Genomic DNA, 463 nt, shown 5'->3' with positions numbered 1-463 from the left:
TATGGCACCTAAGGCCGGAGAAACCTCTAGAAAGAGAAAAGAGAAGGCAAAAGCTTCCACCTCCGAGTCATGGGAGATGGAGAGATTCATCTCAAGGGTGCATCAAGACCACTTCTATGAAGTTGTGGCCATGAAGAAGGTGATCCCCAAGGTCCCTTTCAAACTCAAAAAGAGTTAATATCTGGAGATCCGACATGAGATCCGAAGAAGAGGTTGGGAAGTTCTTACCAACCCCATTCAACAAGTCAGAATCTTAATGGTTCAAGAGTTCTATGCCAATGCATGGATCACCAAGAACCATGATCAAAGTGTGAACCCGGAACCAAAGAATTGGCTTACAATGGTTCGGGGAAAATGCTTAGATTTTAGTCCGGAAAATGTAAGGTTGGCATTTAACTTGCCCATGATGCAAGGAGATGAACACCCCTACACTAGAAGGGTCAACTTTGATCAAAGGTTGGAC

Source organism: Arachis duranensis, chromosome 1, assembly GCF_000817695.3.
Source record: "Arachis duranensis cultivar V14167 chromosome 1, aradu.V14167.gnm2.J7QH, whole genome shotgun sequence".
Lineage (NCBI taxonomy): Eukaryota > Viridiplantae > Streptophyta > Magnoliopsida > Fabales > Fabaceae > Arachis > Arachis duranensis.
The sequence above is the reverse complement of the archived record's forward strand: the minus strand, read 5'-3'. Positions refer to the sequence as shown.